This window comes from Apium graveolens, chromosome 2 (assembly GCF_009905375.1).
Source record: "Apium graveolens cultivar Ventura chromosome 2, ASM990537v1, whole genome shotgun sequence".
Taxonomy (NCBI): domain Eukaryota; kingdom Viridiplantae; phylum Streptophyta; class Magnoliopsida; order Apiales; family Apiaceae; genus Apium; species Apium graveolens.
Genome location: NC_133648.1, coordinates 87,996,657 through 88,015,095, shown reverse-complemented (window position 1 = coordinate 88,015,095; position 18,439 = coordinate 87,996,657). Strand labels below are relative to the sequence as shown.

Sequence of the window (18,439 nt, the reverse complement as noted above, 5' to 3'; positions counted from 1 at the left end):
CGAAAATCTTTCATTTATAGGCAGAAAATGAGCTGACTTGGTAAGCCACTATAACCCAAATGGCATCATGATTAACCCTTGTCCTTGGTAGTCCAACTATAAAATCCATGGCAATATGTTCCCACTTCCATTCTGGAATCTCCAATGGCTGTAGCAATCTGCTTGTCCTCTAATGTTCTGCTTTAACCCTCTGACAGGTATAACATTTGCTAACCCATTCCACAATTTCCCTCTTCATGTATGGCCACCAATAATTCTTCTTTAAATCTCTATACATCTTGGTACTCCCTGGATGGATGGAATATCTTGAACTATGTGCTTCTTGTAAAATTTCATTCTTTAACTCCATCATCGGTGGAATCCAAATTCTAGATGAAAACCTCAGAATGCCTTGATCATCCTTCTGCGTGCATAATTCTTCACCTACCAAACGATTTATATCTTGATTCATTACATCTTCCTGACATTTCTTTATTTTCTCCAACAACTCCGGCTGGAAAGTCATACTATACACTTTCGCTTCCTCAGCTTTGCAAACTCTATTTTCCAATTCCAATTTCTGAAATTCCTTATATATATCTTCAGGTACTGATAACACATTCAACCTTTCCTTCCGACTCAAGGCGTCTGCCACAATGTTCACTTTACCGGGATGATAATTAATCGAGCAATCATAGTCTTTGATCAACTCTAACCATCTCCTTTGCCTCATATTAAGTTCCTTTTGTGTGAATATGTACTTTAAGCTTTTGTGATCCGTGAAAATCTCGCACTTTTCTCCATACAAATAATGTCTCCAAATCTTCAAAGCGAAAACTATAGCTGCTAGCTCCAAGTCATGAGTAGGATACTTTTGTTCGTGTGGTTTCAATTGCTTTGACGCATACGCAATCACCTTGTCGTGTTGCATAAGAACACATCCTAATCCTTTGTAAGAAGCATCGCTATAAATTACAAAATTCCCTTAATCGTCTAGAAGTGACAAAATAGGTGTCGTGATTAATCTCCGCTTCAACTCCTGAAAACTTTCTTCGCACTTGTCGTTCCATATAAACTTTTCATTCTTTCGTGTAAGCTTTGTCAATGGTGTTGCAATTCTTGAGAAATTTTGCACGAATCGTCGATAATATCCAGCCAATCCCAAGAAACTTCTTACCTCAGTAGGTGTTCTCGGTCTCTCCCAATTCGTAATTGCCTCGATCTTTGCCGGGTCCACTTTGATCCCTTCATTACTGACTATGTGTCCTAAGAATTGAACTTCCTGTAGCCAAAACTCACACTTCGAGAATTTAGCATATAACTTCTTTTTCCTTAAAATCTCCAAAGCCGTTCTCACATGTTCCGCTTGATCCTCTTCTGTCTTTGAATAGATTAAAATATCGTCTATAAACACAATAACAAACTTATCCAAATACTCCTTGAAAATTCTATTCATCAGGTCCATAAACGCTGTCGGGGCATTGGTCAATCCAAAATACATCACTAAAAACTCGTAATGTCCATACCTTGTTCTGAAAGCTGTCTTTGGTATATCTTCTGGCTTGATCTTCAGTTGATGATATCCCGATCTTAAATCAATTTTGGAGAAGTACTTGGCTCCCTTCAACTGGTCAAACAGATCATCGATTCTGGGAAACGGATACTTGTTCTTGATTGTCAGCTTGTTGAACTCCCTATAGTCGATGCACAGTCTCATGCTTCCATCTTTCTTCTTGACAAATAACACCGGGGCTCCCCATGGGGATACACTGGGTCTGATTACTCCTTTCTCTAACAACTCCTGTAACTGCTTCGCTAGCTCTTTCATCTCAACAGGCGCCATTCTGTACGGGGCCTTGGATACTGGTTCTGTTCCAGGTGTTAAGTCGATCGCAAATTCAATTTCTCTATCTGGAGGAAGTCCTGGTAACTCGTCGGGAAATACGTCTGGAAATTCATTTACAACTGGAATATCTTCAAGTTTTGCTGGCTCCTGACTTCTGTCGATCACATATGCTACGAAATGCTCACATCCTTGTCGTAGTAACTTCTTGGCTTGAATCCTTGTTAAGAACTTCTTTACTTGTTTCTGACCTTTGAACGTTACTATTCTTTCGTCTGGCATTTTCACCATTACTTTCTTATTTCGACAATCTATCTGAGCATCATGCTTAGATAACCAATCCATCCCTAATATAACGTCAAATTCTCCTAACTTAAATGGTATCAAATCTACACAAAACTTACTACCAGAAATCTCAACCTCACAATTCCCACAAATTTGATTCACAGTTACACGTTCTTGATTTGCTAATTCCACAGTCATTATTTTATTTAAATACCCAACTGGATAATTTAACTTACTAACAAAATCTGGTGAAACAAACGATCGAGTTGCTCCCGAATCTATTAACACTTTGGCACATAAAGAATTCACATTAAGCGTACCTGCCATGACATCCTCATCCTGGATAGCATCCCTCACTGACATGTCAAATACTCTAGCCCTTGGAGTCTCATTTACTGTTGGGGTAGATCCCATGATCCTCATGGCATTACTGACTGGGGCTGCTGTCTTGCAATCCCTGGCCATATGTCCTGGCTTTCCACATTTGAAGCACGTAAATCCAATGGCTGGAACCTTCACTGCTGGATTCCGGATAGGCTGATCCTTATTTGCTGGCTCTCTAGCTGGCTGATTTCGGCACTCCCTCGAATAATGCCCTTTCTGGTTGCATTTGAAACATACCACATTCAACTTGTTACAAACTCCTCCATGTTTCTTTCCACAAACTTGATAATCTGGAAAAGTTAATCTCAACTGATTCGGCTGATTCACATTAGCTGGACGGTTGCCCTGGCCTCCGTCTCCTGCATTTTATCTCCTGAAATTAAAATTTCTCCCTGGCTGGAACTTGCCCTTCTTAAAGTTTGGAAACTTCCCTGGTTGTGACTGACCCTCACTTCCCTCAACTTTCCTTTTCTTGCTTTCCTTGTCCTTCTGGAACATCTCACTCTCTGTCTCTGCGATCATAGCCTTCTGTACTACTCCTGCATAGGTATCCAATTCAAAAATGGCTACCTTCCCTCTGATCCATGGTTTCAAACCTTGCTGGAATCTTTTAGCTTTCTTCCTATCAGTATCCACATCCGACGGTACATACCTTGACAATTCCTCAAACTTACCCTCATAATCTGTTACCGACATGTTCCCTTGCTTTAATTCTAAAAACTTCAGCTCCATTTGATCCTGAACAAACTGAGGAAAATACTTTTCTAAAAACAATTCCTTAAACCTTTCCCAAGTAATAACATATGTGCCTTCCAATGTCTTCACCATTTCCCACCAATAGGTGGCCTTATTCTTCAGATAGTAACTTGCAAACTCAACCTTCTGTTCTTCCTTTACTTTCACTAAGGCAAATGCCTTCTCTATTTCCTTTAACCAAACATTTTCTTCAATTGGTTCTAAGGAACCCTTGAATTCTGGTGGGTTTACTGCCTGAAAAGTTTTAAAAGTTACCTGGGGGTTGGTCTGTCTTTGTTGTTGTTGTGCCATGTGAACTGTTTTTTGGACCAAAATTTGAAGAATCTGGGCTATTGTTGGGTCCATGGGTCCTGGGTTCACATTCGGGTTTGTATCATCTTGGTTGTTATTGTTGGTTTCTTTATTTTGGGTGTTGGTGCGGGTATTTCTTCTAGGAGGCATTTTCTGTAAAGAATCAATCAATTTATTTAGCTTTTGAATCAAATCTTTGCATAAAGGAAAAGTTTTGTAAAATAGGAATATATCTTTTTTTTTGAAAACAGTTGTAACTAAGTAAATTGCATGCTTCTTTACAGAATATAAATAGTTATGGAAAACAGGGTACATGGTATCACAGGGTATAACTGGTGCAATAAATAAGGTAAGGTAAAACAGGTGCAATAAAGTAAATGACAGTGCTGGAAAGGAAAAAGGTACTGATATATATAGATCAAAAGTTTTAGGTAGTACAAGCGTAAAGACGCTTCGGAAGTAAAAGCAAAAAGGGTACAATAACCTACTCACTAGTCAGCATAGCTAGTCTATAAATACAACTCAAAAATCTACTAATACACACTACACACTACTGTACATACTATACAATCACAACAACACTGCTCAGAATCTCCATCTCTGAATCTCTAACTCAGCTCCAAGGAAACTCTGGTCCTGCCAGCCTCTCAAAGTCCTCCATCACCTCAGTAGCCCAGCCCATCAGTGCATCAGGGCCTCTGCCAGGTAGTGTAGCTCCATGTAGCCTAGCCTCAAGAACCCTCCGTGTCACATGAATCTCCTCTCGAAGCTCCCTCACACCATGATCAACATCTGTAGTCCTGATGATATACAGTAGCTCTCTGATCTGAGCCAACAAGGAATCACGCTCCAATAGAAGAGCCTCATACCGGTAATAAGGAACTGGGGGCAATATAGACTGGAATGGGGCACTCGCAACTGAATGCCCAATGGAATCTGAATCAGCTGATGGGGGTCCTCTAACAGGTGGCCTCACGCCTGGAGGTGGAATAGCCTGCAATGGTACGGGCTGTAACATAGGTGGAGGTAGTATAGCCAACACGGGTGGAACAACAGGACGTGGATCCGAAGACGACACTCCAACTGAAGGCTCTGAGTGATCAGCTGATACGGGAATAAAAGAGTCGGCCATCTCTGCTATCTGAAATCATACTGCAATATAAGAATCTCGTACCATAACGCAAACTATGCTAATACCGGTTATACCGAAGCACTCAACCTCTCGACGTTCTATCTTTCTATTCCTTACTTCTAATCCTAATCCTCTACCCACTCCCATCAACCAAGGCATGTGTCAGTGACTTATAACCTGTAGCTCTGATACCAAACCTGTGGCGCCCTCCAAACCCGGGTCAGAAGTTTGGGGTCCACACACACCTTATTTAAAACCTGCTTATAATAATATTAAAGATAATAATAATATGCAATGACCCTATTTACTAACTACCACGGATCGCAACAGGTTAAAGTATGCACACAAGCCAAGCACACTAATATATTACAAACCGTTCAAATCCCAACTATTCCAAACTCAAACTGAGTATTAAACATTATTACAACCTTTTACAGACTTAAATTATTCCAAAAGAAGCCTACTAGCTCAGCTTCCTCAACCTGAACCCCTAGCTCTCGCGCTGGACTGGGGATCCTCTTTACCAACTGGTTCCTTTTTAAATGAAAAGAATATAAACAGGATTGCACAAATGAGCTAACTAGCTCAGCAAGTCATAATGACAAAACTGAGAATAATGATCATCAAGTGAACATGATTATGATATCAAGTGAACAATGGATTATAATTTAGAATTGGATATTATACTTTTAATTTAAAAACCAAGGTTAGGCTGCTGATCAGTCACGCACCAACCCCGAGCAAGGCACACAACATTGCTCTAACTACTGGATCCAAGGCACACATTGGCCTAACTTGACCATTATATGGTCTGACCACGAATTTGGTCCACAATTTTATAAAAACAGTACAATTCTAACATAATAACAGAATATGCAATAATAAACAATAACCAGAATCAATAACAACAATAAGTGTTTAACTATGAAAGGGTTTCAATCCTTGTAAGGATCAATAAGTTAATTTAAAAGCTTGGATGCTGGGTAATGAAAGAATTGGATAACAAAGGAATCAACATTTCAGGGTTTCAAAGATTTGGGCTTTCAAAGCATAGGATGCAATGATTGAGTATACAAGTAATTCAGTTCAGTGTTTGGGATTTTGTTTGCATGTATTTGTAGAGTAGTATCGTATGCTTGAGCTTCGTGTTTGGGTACACAACAATCAATTGTCTAGAAAGAATAAGGTCCATGGCTCAAGAACAATAACTGGAATCAGGGTTTGGTTTTCAGTGCTTGAAAGCACTTGCAATATCAACAAGACTATCAAGTACTACAATATCTCGAGAAAGTTCAGAACACTTGCATGGTATTAGCTTACTACACTGCACTCGCTTCCAATTACAACCGTCTTACTCCTCAACTATCTGTTTCCCTTTTCTATGCCTTGCCTCTTCTGCTCATATATCATAAGCATCTATCAATAATTGACTCATAGAATTCTATTCAACACATACTTCTATCTACCCTTCGCTTTACCCAAATCCGATTAACGGATTGAAAGTTACGCAATAATCAGTAAACATCGAATATATAAATCGACAGTCAACCAACATATCACATATAACACATAATACGTCACATAATCAATGACATATCATTTATAAAGACATTTCGGGTCATAAATAGGCTTTCAGGTATTTAAAATGATTTTTAAAACATTTTTCGGAATTAAAACGGGTCGTTGGATCAATTTCGGGTTAATAAACAGGGTTCGGTTGGCCAATTCTGGCTCCGAAATAATTTTAGAATAATTATCGAGCCTTGGAAATAATTTAAAATAATATTTTAAAGCTCGAAACTATTTTTTGGAATTTTATATCATTTTTAAATAATTAAATCTAATTAAATAATTAATTAAAATCAATTAATAATTAATTAAATCAATTAATCAATTAATTTTTGAATTAATTGACCAATTAATCAATTAAAAATTAACTAAAATTAATTAAATAATTAATTCAGATTTATTTGTGAATTAAAAATAATTTTCGGAATTAAAATAATAATTTTTAGAATTTTCAGAAATTAAAAATGAATTTTTATAATAAAAATAAATAGGAAATATGATTTTTAAACATTTTATAAACAGGAATCCTAAATTTGCAAAGTCTGAAAACTTCAGGGACCTAACTGTATCGTCCCCAAAAGTTCAGGGACCAAACTGCAAATATTACAGTCCAGACGCCGGAAAACGTCGGGGGTGGCCGGAGAACTCGACTCCAGCATCCTCCCACCACCACAAGCTCCAGATCAATACTACACAAAACCAGGAATCTATATCTGCAATCAAAATTCATCAATAACCCCAGACTTGGCCGGAAATTGGCCAAGAACATCGCCGGTTTCCGGCGAACATCGTAAATCTTTAAAACACAACTCTCTTCGATTCAAGCATCCTCTGGTAACGAGCTATATATCAATCGATTGTAAATTTCATAAGGAACACAACCCACTATAAATCAACAGCTAATAACCCCTGAATCAAAAACCCCCAAATTTCAATTGAAAACATTCATACGGGTTATAAACCCTAATTTTAAAATTCGAAAATCAAACTCAAATTTGAACATGTTATTGAACTCCAAATCAGACGTATAATATACCAAAATCATCAAGAAAACAAGCTCTATAACATGCAATCATCAAATCATACAAACAATCATCCGAACAAAAATTCATATTTTTCATAAAAATAATTCGAAAATAAATAAATTTTTAGAAATTAAACTTTTGATTTTGCAGGTGTATGGATTACAGATTCTGATAGAGCTTCTCAAGACCTTCAAATCCAGTACTCGAGCTTTTTAAACAAAGATCAATAACACCTTCAAAAGTTGGTTTGATTCTTGAAACAATTTATGAATATAGAATTTTTCTCTGTAAAATTATATATTTATCTGTCTGCAAATGATTTTGATACGAAATAAAATATGGAAAAAGGCTATTTATATTTACGGAAAATTAGTATCCCGTTGGATCATTCCGGATATAAAACGGTACGTTTATTTGTAAAAACTGATCCAAACGGTATCGGTTTTCGGGATAATTATCCAAATCAGTACAATTTGTACTGCGGTCTTGGTCTCAGCGCCTAATTACACGTACTACGAAGTGATAATTGGGATAGTTTAATAAAAAGCTCCCGTTTATCGAAAATACGGGTTTTATTCATTTACCTAAACGAATATTGTATCGAAAATGTTACGCCGGGACCCGCGCAGAACAAACCGTACACCGGATCGAAAAAGTCGAAATATGGAATATGCTCGGAATATTACAATTAGGTTAGGAAGGAGTTCTCAGAAGAGTTTCTGGTTCCAAAAACGTAACAACGGGTGACGTCGGTTGGTTCTCGTTTTTATAAAAATAGATTTTAAATACTCAGAAAAAGATTTTATAAATTTCATATGATCCTTATAAATCCATAAATCAACATAAAAATAATTAGGAAGATATGACAATCATCTATATTTTATTTTGGACATATAAAAATTAAAATACTCAATTAATATTACTTTTAAATATCCAAGTACATATAACGCTTAACAATTAACTCACAGAATAGATACTGAACACACATAATAATTATTTAATAGCAAAAATAATTACAAGATATATCCCGGATATTACAATATTCGTTGGCCTAAACCCTTGAAGGCAGATCCTGCTAAGCTAGACAAGAGCAAATATTGTAGATTTCATGAAGATGTTGGTCATGACACCGATGAGTGTAGGCAACTGAAAGATGAAATAGAATCCCTCATTCGGAAAGGAAGATTGAACCAGTACACTGGGGATAGGAATAACAATGGGAGAAAGGACTTTGAAGATCGTAGGAGGGACCAAGATGATCAGGGGCGAAATCCCCAGCCTAGAGGACCGGTTATAAATACAATCTTTAGAGGACCACGACCCCGAGGGCCTATAATAAACACATTTTTTGGAGGACCAACTGCTGCTGGATTATCCAGGAACTCCAGGAAAGCATATACTAGAGAGGTTATGCATATTGTTGGAGAAGCCCCGAAGAGGTCCAGGATAGGAGTAACAATAGCTTTTGATGATTCTGACCTAGAGGGTGTAAAATTTCCTCATGACGACCCGCTGGTCATAACACTGATAATAGGAAACAGCCCGGTGAAAAGGGTCCTCGTAGATAATGGTGCTTCAGTGGATATCTTGCTCCATGACACTTTTTTAAGAATGGGTTTTAATGATTCTCAATTAACCCAAACCGATATACCGATATATGGATTTTCGGGAGTAGAATGCCCCGTGGAAGGGATAATCAAGTTTCCAACAACCATAGGTCAGGAACCAAGGCAAATAACACATATGTTGGACTTTGTGGTGATGAAGGCTAGTTCAACTTACAATGTTATCATGGGGAGAATAGGGATACATGCCTTCAAGGCAGTCTCTTCTTCCTACCATTCAGTTATGTAGTTTCCCACCCGAAATGGGATTGGAGAAGAGAGAGGAGATCAAAAAATGGCTAGAAGTTGCTATGTGGCCTCACTGAGGGCAGATGGAGTTGGGGGCAAGTTCTGCCTATTGAAGATCTGGATATTCGAGAAAATGATGAGAAAAGAGGGAAGCCACCAAAAGACTTGGTTTCAATTCCTTTAGCTCCTAAGGATCCTGAGAAAGTGACTTTCGTTGGAGCCACACTAGAGGAGCCCTTTAGAGGGAAATTGGTGAAATTTTTACAAGAAAATAGTGATATGTTTGCATGGTCGGCAGCTAATATGCCAGTCATAGATCCAGAACTAATTACTCACAAGCTGAATGTGGATCCAAGTCGGAAGACGGTGAAGCAAAAGAAAAGAAGTTTTGCCCCAGAGAGGCAAGAAGCTATAAAACAGGAAGTAGAGAAGCTCTTAGAGGCTGGTTTCATTGAGGAGATACAATTTCCATAATGGTTAGCAAACCCTGTAATGGTGAAGAAGGCCAATGAAAAATGGAGGATGTATGTGGACTTCACTGATCTGAATGACGCATGCCCTAAGGACTATTTCCTGTTGCCAAGGATAGATACTTTGATAGAGGCCACTGTTGGACATGAGATACTGAGCTTCATGGATGGATTTAGTGGATACAATCAGATCAAGATGCACAAGGATGACATCCCAAAGGTATCATTCATCACTGACTTTGGTGTTTATTATTATCTTGTTATGGCATTTGGTCTCAAGAATGCAGGATCCACCTATCAAAGGTTGGTAAATAAAATTTTTAAGGATCATATTAGCAAGACCATGGAATTTTATGTTGATGACATGTTAGTCAAGAGTCTAGTGAAGAATGACCATTTAACCCATTTGAGGGAAGCTTTCGACGTCCTGAGGTACCACAAGATGATGTTAAATCCTTCAAAGTGTGCTTTCAGAGTAGGATTTGGAAAGTTTTTGGGATTGATGGTCTCCAAGAGAGGAATCAAGGCCAATCCCGATAAAATAAAGGCAATTCTGGACATGGAGCCCCAAAAAAGTATTAAAGATGTTCAAAAGCTCACTGGAAGAGTTGCTGCATTGGGACGATTCATCTCAAAGTCTGGAGACAAGTGCTTGTCATTCATCAAGTCTTTAAAGAAGGTTAAGGATTTTGTATGGAGTGAGGAAAGCTAGAAGGCATTCAAGGAATTAAAAAAATATATGGCTCCGGCCCCGTTGTTGGCCAAGCCAGCTTTTAATGAAGTTTTATACTTGTACTTGGTCGTTTCAGAGAGCTCCTTGAGCGCTGTATTGGTTAAGGAGGAACTGAAAATCCAGAAACCCGTGTACTATGTCAGTAAAGTTCTGCATGGAGCTGAGTTGAATTATTCAACTATTGAGAAGTTTGCTTTAGCTCTGGTAATGGCTTCAAGAAAGTTACGTCCTTACTTTCAGGCTCATCGAATTGAGGTGCTAACAAATCAGCCCCTGAGAAATATCATTCATAGTCCCAAGGCTAGTGGGAGGTTGATCAAGTGGGCAATAGAGCTGGGAGAATTCGATATCAAGTATAAGCCACGAACGGTAATAAAAGCCCAGGAATTGGCTAACTTCGTGGTGGAATGTACCCTATCTAACCAAGAAGTCAGGGGGCAGGAGGATACCATACCTCAACACAAGGAAGTTGATAAGGGGACAAAGAACAGGATGATAAAGAGAAAGAATATTGGGTTCTCTATTTTGATGGAGCATCAAAAACAAATTCAAGTGGAGCAGGTTTAGTTTTACAAAGCCCTGATGGGTTCTTGATTGAGTATGCCATGAAGTTAGACTTCCCGACTACAAACAATGAGGCAGAATATGAAGCTCTGATAGCTGGCCTCGGCCTAGCAGGGACACTGAGAGTCAAAAACTTGAAGGTCTGTGGAGACTCGAAGTTGGTCATATCCCAGGTGAAGGGAGAGTTTGAGGCAAGGGATGACACGATGGCTAAGTATGTCCGCCTAGTAAGGGTTATGATGACTCGGTTCGGTGAATGCCATGTTGAGCACATCCCAAGGGAGGAAAATGTTAAGGCAGATGCATTATCTAGGTTTGCTTCATAAGAGATAGAGGAAAGTTCAGGAAGTGTATACTTCCGCGTTTTGAAAACGCGGAGCATTGACATTAAGCTTGTAACCCCCATAGGGCTGTAAACATCATGGATAGATCATATTAAGGCCCATATTCAAAATGGTTGGCTGCCAAATGATGTGACTGAAGCACGAAAGTTGGTTGTTCGAGCACTGAGATACTCCTTGATTGATGGGATTTTGTACGAAAGATCTTATGTGGTTCTTTACTTAGGATGTCTCAGGCCTGATGAGGCACGCTTGGCTCTTGAAGAGGTACATGAAGGCATCTGTCGGCAACACCTGGGGAGCAGGGCATTGGCTCATAAAATAACCCGTTTAGGCTTTTATTGGCTAGAGATGATGGCTGATGCCAAAGAATATGTGAAGAAGTGTGATCGTTGTTAGAAGCATGCACCGGTTGTTCGACAACCACCCGAGATGTTGACTTCCATCAACTCTCCCATCCCCTTTGTTATGTGGAGAATGGATATTATCGGGCCTTTTATAATGGCCACTGCTCAGAGGAAGTTCGTTTTGGTAGCCATAGACTACTTTACGAAGTGGATTGAGGCTAAAGCACTGGCCAAGATAACCACCAAGCAAATTACCCAATTCTTCTGGGATAATGTGATGTGCCGATATGGAATCCCATGAATCCTTTTCACGGATAATGGGAAACAATTTTGATAATGTAGAACTCGGAGAGTACTGTGACGATAAAAATATAGAACTTCGCTTCACCTCGGTTGCTCACCCACAAGCAAACTGGCAGGCGGAAGTTGCTAACAGAATCATCCCTGATGGACTTAAGAAAAGGGTTTAACGCTCAAGGAACACTTGGGAAGATGTGTTGTTCCCTATACTATAGGCATATCGTACCACCTGCAAAGTGACTACTGAAGCTACCCCATTTATGCTGGCTTACAGAGCCGAGGTCGTGGTGCCCCTTGAAATCACACATGGACCCCCTAGGATCGAAGCTTATGAATCGAAAACCAATAAAGAAGGCATGAGGCTCGCTCTCGATCTCATTGACGAGGTCAAAGATGAGGCCAACGCCCGTAATACAGAGCATCAACAAAGAGCCTCCCTCTAATAAAATAGAAGGGTTAAAGAAAGGTTCTTTAACCAAGGAGACTTGATCTTAAGAAAGATTGAGGCATCATGATGCAAAGAGAAAAAAAAAGCTATTCCCAAACTGGGAAAGGCCGTATAAGGTCAAGAAAACATGAGGACGAGGAACCTACATGTCGCAAACCCTGAGCAGTGACAAAGTGCCTCATGCCTGGTGCGTTTCAAAGCTAAAGGTTTAATATGTTTAGGACATGAAAGACATGTTCCTGGTACTTAGTAGTAAATGGAGGAATAAGGTCGACTAGTGTACGAGCATCCATTGAATAAAATTCCTAAAGGACCAAAGTAGCGAAAATAAAAGACGAATATGAAATTAAACTACAAATGCAGGAGATCCTGAAGGATCAGAAATCAAGTCATGATGAACAATTAGGTTACACACTAAAGATGTTCAAGTCCATGAAGGACCGTAAATAAATAAAAGCCACACACGGCAAACAAAGCCATGCAAGGCCTAAATACTGGAGGACAATCTATAGTCCAAAATTAGATGATAGGCCAATAATGGTAACCTCAGAAACAACCCAAAGGCTAGGAAAGCACTGCAAATTTACCATATCCGGGTAAGAGCTATGAACAAAGCCAATGGACATATTAACAGAGCGCACCTCATCATCATGGGTGTCCATCATCTTGAATAAGTCTTCCGACCGTCGATAAACACTAAGAGATCTCTAGAATCCCAGTCCTGAAACTTTCTCTCAAGTTTCTTCATCAATGCCTCCAAGGCCATGTGCTCACTCCTTCATTTTGCACTCCTAGTGAAAGAAGCTGCGAAGTAGGCGTTGGCCTAATAAGAAAAAGATATTAGAAAGCTAACTTCACGAAATGTATATGGTCAATTGAAGTCTACATTACAAATTCCAGCCTACCAAAGAAGGCTGATCAGCCTCAAGAGAAAGCCTTTGACCAACTGTAGATCCCTCAGAAAGGGCTCCAGTAGACCGGCCTCCAAGGGATGCCTTAAGCCAGCCAGGCTCCTCCTTTAATTTGTGAAGTATTGAAAGTTCTAAAAAGAATAGATGTACCAAATACAAGGCATGAGCCCCGCACATCCCCGCCTCAGGAAGCTGTTCGCCTAATTGGAACAAACTTAACCAATGGAAAAATAAGAGGGGTTAAGCCAACTTTAACAAGGTTCCTTTGAATTATGAGGACCCATCAAGAACACGAACGTGATAGTTTGTTAGGTATGAATACAACACAGGGGGGTGAATGTATTTTGGCTTAAATGTTTACTTTTTGGTTTTGCTCTGAGTTTAGCAGTTGATTGTTATCAATGATTTTATGGAGTAGATGTTAAACATAAATAACAATGTAAATATGTAGAACAAAGATCTTTAAAACTCACTTAATTTTATATTAAAAATAAAACAGTGTTTTGCTACAAACTCTCTAAGTTCTTGTTTTAGAACTTAGCTTCTTTCTTGAGAGAGAATACTAGATTTTCTATCTTGGTTCTTATTTTTTTTTGACTAAGGACCAGTGTTAACTTTATAACTCAGTTAACTGCTGGTTTACACAGTGTGTAATAAACATGCTATTAGCTTTTCTAAACTGTCACTTCACTACTAGAAAAAGTAGAATAGACATTGCCTCTTATACATCGGTTGCTGTTCGCACCGATGTAAAAAGTATTTTTCACATTGGTTTTGTCCAACCGATGTCTTTGTGTATGATAAACATCAGGTTTTTCAAATCAACCGATGTTATATGTTTATTTTAAAAAAAATAATCCAGCGCACCTCCTCCCCGTTCCCCCCCTTAGCCAAATATTCAATCCCTCTTAAAAATTTCCCTCGTTTTTGCCTTAGGAAAATTTCAAAAAATCTTCCCCCGACTTTTGAAATCTACACATTATTAAACTATAATTAAAAATTAAAATACATATAGATACAACATCTCTTAAAATATGAAACATAAATCAAATATATCAAAAACTCTCCTCTATTTACTCGACTGAAGAACAACCCATCTCAACCGTGCTCAATTGTGCTCCTCTCTCTCTCTCTCTCTCTCCCCCTCTCCATCTCCCTCTCTCCCCGCTCGACTGCTCTCTCTCTGTGCTTTCGTCGAATTTTGAAAAGGTCTTCAGAATTTGTTCAAGTCGGAGTTTAAAGTTTAAATCGGAGTATAAAGCTCAAGTCGAAGGTAAAAGCTAAGTCGGAGGTCAAAGTTTGAATTGGGTAAACTTTAAACTCTAATTTTTAAATTTAGGGTTTCAAATTAATACCCTAATTTTTTGATTTATTGATAAATAATGAAATTTAGAGGTTTTTGTTTTGATTGTGATTGGGGTTTAATTTTATTAGATTATGTAATTGGGTAGCACTATTATGAAATTGGGGTTTATGGTTTCATGGACGAGGTGTTTGTTTTTATGTGTATTAATGATTGTAGACTTATGTTTATGTGATTTCTTGTAGGGATTTTGATGGTTGGGAATGGAAAGGCTGTTGTTGGGATTGCGAGAACACGAAGGGCGCTGAGTGCGATTAATCAGAACTTTGAAGAGGATGCACCGTACCCTGGTCTTAACAAGCGACCCAAATTGCACGAGTAATTCTTAAAGCCCGATTTAATTGTTTTTATTTGATGTTTCGATATATATTTATTTGTGTACGTAGTCTTATCTAGGCCATTTGTGTCGTGTTGTTATTATATCCAGACCAAGTGCTATTTGCAATGAGAACCTGCAGATCCCGATGGTCAATCGACCGATGACCAGGTTTGTAGTTGAAACTTAAGGTGCTTGATTATATCTATGTATGCTTATGTTGTGTTATGTTGTTCATGATGTTGTGAATTGTATTAATTTATGTTATTCATAATGTCGGGACTTGTATTAATGTTTATGTTTCGGTAGATCAATAAAGCTGGCTGCACAGATGGCCAGCCAACAGAAAAAAGCCGAGGTACTATAATTTTTTTATTTAATATCAAAATCATTAGTATGTTAGAAAAGGGAGTTAGATTTGTGAAACATTAATGTTCGTTTATATTAATATAGGAATATAAGGACTTTCCCATTATCGATGTCGATGATTACAAGCCGAAAGAGAGCTTCCCCGAGCCGATGCTTGAGGAAGTCTTTATGGTATGTTGATTTCTTCAATTAATTACTCCTGGAAAATGGCCTCAATATCTCGAAATCAGACTTCATTATGAACTTTTATGCATAGGATGATGAAGTAGAAATGGAAGAGGCGGATGAGGATTTAATTTTGGACATTGATAGTGTTGATAAGAAGGACCCACTTGCCGTTGTCGAATACATCGATGACCTTTATGCCCACTACAAGAAAGCTGAGGTATGACACCTTTTCAAGAATATGTATTACTTTCCCCTGGTAAAATTGTTACTTATATTACATTTACTGGTAATATTTAGTCTGCATCTACTTGATTTGCCAAATTGCAGTGTAACAAAGATTATTTTGTTGGACTATTTCTCAATATAAACTCTAAATGTTAAAGTACTGTAATTTTGATGTAGGGTGCAATATAAATTCTAAATGTTAAAGATTAGTCTTTTTAGTCCCAAACATATAAAACTTCCAGCTGTTCTGTTCATTAAACTCAAGACTGGAATTCTTCCCCTCTCTAATCTCTTGTCTAAGAGTTTCGACTCTATCAAGAACTCCTTTAAGTGTTCCTTCGAAAGCATCTTCTATTCCTGTCAATACAGATCTTGGATCTGCATAGCTCACCTTGGAATAAGCCTTATAACCTCTTCTCTCACCTCTGACACCTTTTGTCTTGAAATTCGATTTAACACCCCTTCAATGTTAACCTTCTTATTTTTCACATCAAACCCGCATATTAGCACTGAATACTTTGCGAATTCCGATGGTAAATGCCATAAATATTGAACGTAAGCTGAACCTGGAGTGATAAAAACTGGAATGTATCCTGCCAATATTGAATCAAATATTGATCGCCTTGTAAACGAATCCCCTGGAGGCTGTAAATAAAATAAGTGCTATTTGCAAGTAAAGGTTACAGACATATTTCGCAACAAAAAAGTTACAGACTTACAGTACTTTTCCCAAGTTGAGCTCTTCTATAGTTTGAGTTACTTGTTTAGATATTTCTGCGACAGCTGTACTGGTACCAAACTTGGATTCTATATAACTTATCTACACTTGCAGGTTTTGCACAAAAAGTATCCTCAATTTGGATAGCTGAACAATGGAGCCTTCATGCAACATGTCTATTAGTTCTTCTCCGTGCAACCAAATATCTTAGATTTATAACTAAATGTATTCTCCTATTTGGCTTGTGCCTGTGGTTTCTTATACATATTGATAACCTACAGGATGCTGAAGAATGCTGGACACAGATTTTGTACACACTCTCTCAGTTCCTGAAACCACCGAATAATAGGTAACTTTGCAGCTGTAAGATATTTGGTGTGCTGTTGTATATTTATCAATATATGTAATAAAACACAGATTTTGGACACATTTCTCAATTTCTAAAAGCACCGAATAACTATTAAACGCATCTTTCTCTCTCATAATAATTGTAAATCTCCTTCTTAGCCGCCTCATTCTGTTATGCCATATATTCACTTTTTCTTCAGTTGAAGGATGGAAAATTGTCGGATATGGAATTTCAAAGACATTCTTATTCAAAGGACTCGACTCAATTGTCAATACCTTAGTATTCTGGAATTCTGGTAACAACATAAGCTTGTTTCCCATGTCCCAATCCTTATTACCCTTTCTGCAAAAATCCAAAGTGGTCCTTCCTGCTACTAGAAAATGATCTCTATTTTCCATTTCTTCCAACTCGGGCTGATTCCTTATTTTGATGTAGGGTTCTAGCTATGTTCCAGTGGACTACATGTCGACATAATTCGATATTAACGAGAGAATGTGAGGGATATTAGTTGACTGTATTATTGAGGTTTATATTAAACATTATTGTCTATTACAATTGGAAGTACTATACTACAAACATTATTAACTTTATTATGGAATGAGCAGATCCACTATAAATTTCAGCTGATACAGGAGACCCTGTATCTTACAGTGAATCTGATTGACAGGTTTTTGGCCATTCAACCTGGTTCGGAAAAAGCTCCAACTGGTTGGGATTACAGCTCTACTTCTCGTCTGCAAGTATGAAAAAGTGGCAGTCCCGGTTGTTGATGATCTTATTGTGATCTCTGACAGGGCATACAATAGAATAGAAGTCCTTGAAATGGTAATTTTAAAACTTGTTTTTGATTTATTTTCTTTGTATATTGAGTATGCGTGTTATCTTATACATTATAAGAGAAGATGATTAAGTTGTTGCTTATTCTATGACTTAAAATGGTTGATTTTTGTTATAGGATGGAATCAGTGTTTTGAGTTTTGTTGCACGAGCAAAGTCTTGCTCAAGAAACCCGTAATCCTGACCATATGCTACTTACTTCGGTAAACAATCATAGGTGTTAACTAGCAACTAGTCTTGAGACAGTAAAATGGCAGGTGAATGTCATGCTTTTTTTGGTGTTTTTCTTTGTTTCTGTTGTTTTAGGATAGTTATTTGTTACTGTTTTAATAGCTTGAAGTATTCTACAACAAAATTAATCCTCTCAGGTATGTCAAAAACTTATTGTTATCATACGAGACCAGAGGCTACATGAGCTTTACTAAGGAGTGGGAAGATGCAGAAGAACAAGGGCGTTCCTCAAATGATATTTTACATGCTATTGTTGGTACCAAGTCAAATTCTTTGTATAGATAGTAGTAGAATATATGGATGGATATGTGTAGTACATGATATTTGGATTAGTGAATCTGTTGTACCGGAAGTTTGAATATTGGTTGTTAGATTTATAGATAACCGGTATTATGCAGCAATTGGTTTTGGTAGTTCATTGGTTTTCAGAATCTATATTTTTAAAATGTACATTAATAAAACAGGTACAAACATCATTACAATGGAAAATGATGTATGTCAAAGCTTAATACATTAGTTTTAGTTGAACATTGACCTCCGTAATACTGATTAAAACCGATGTTAAATACTAAAAAAAAAAATCTTAAAATAGAAAACCGATGTTATTAAGCTTTATAGACATCGGTTTGTCG

General features: G+C 37.9%; 1 pseudogene; it reads left to right on the top strand.

Annotated features, from left to right (window-relative positions):
* Positions 1-11,889: 11,889 nt before the first annotated feature.
* Positions 11,890-17,754, top strand: LOC141691223 (cyclin-B2-3-like; annotated as a pseudogene).
* The last annotated feature ends 685 nt before the right edge of the window (positions 17,755-18,439 follow it).